Raw genomic sequence first — 672 nt, 5'->3', positions numbered from 1 at the left:
TTGTTGTACTTGGGGATGGTCATATTGCCAGTTTAGCCAATAAAAACACACGCACTGTATATTTGGTGTTACTTTGCTTCAGCTTTATATTACATTAATCTTAATCTTATATGTTGAATGTAGAAATATTTATGTGCGTTCTATACGGAGAATCTCTGGATCTCATTTGTTTGTGAAATATATGTCTGTCTGTCTGTCTGCCTGCCTGCCTGTCTGTCTGTCTGTATGTATGTAAGTATTTATGTATGTATGTATGTATGGAAGGATGGATGGATGGATGGATGAAATCTCCTGTTGTGAACGCTGTTGAATTCTAAGAAGATACAAAGTTCCATTTTTAGAATGTAGATAACAAAACGAATTCTATTCGTAAACTTGAGAAAAAGTCTTGCACATTTTTATTGGTCCATTTACAGATTGTATTTATAATGTGAGGGTTTAGTTGATTTGTTTCTTCTGAAAACACTAGCTTATCAAAATCAGCATTCGTCTATGCACTCGCAAAACCAAGTGCTCCTCCTATTATAGCTACAAAATTATAATTTCATAATCTAGCTCCTCAAGCTGGAATTTTCAGGGCAGCTGAATATGGTTATTGTCTTTCTCATTGATTTTCAAACAAATATTCCTGACCTCTCCGTTACTCTCTCTTCCTCTCTCTGTATATATATA

At 34.4% G+C, this 672-nt stretch overlaps 1 protein-coding gene across 1 annotated transcript in view; it reads left to right on the top strand.

The window, feature by feature from the left end:
- Nucleotides 1–672, top strand: part of LOC106875874 (opioid-binding protein/cell adhesion molecule homolog) — a 574302-nt gene that overhangs the window by 168466 nt on the left and 405164 nt on the right. The gene's annotated exons all lie outside the window — the stretch shown is intronic.

This window comes from Octopus bimaculoides, chromosome 4 (genome assembly GCF_001194135.2).
Source record: "Octopus bimaculoides isolate UCB-OBI-ISO-001 chromosome 4, ASM119413v2, whole genome shotgun sequence".
Lineage (NCBI taxonomy): Eukaryota > Metazoa > Mollusca > Cephalopoda > Octopoda > Octopodidae > Octopus > Octopus bimaculoides.
The sequence above is the reverse complement of the archived record's forward strand: the minus strand, read 5'-3'. Positions and strand labels throughout refer to the sequence as shown.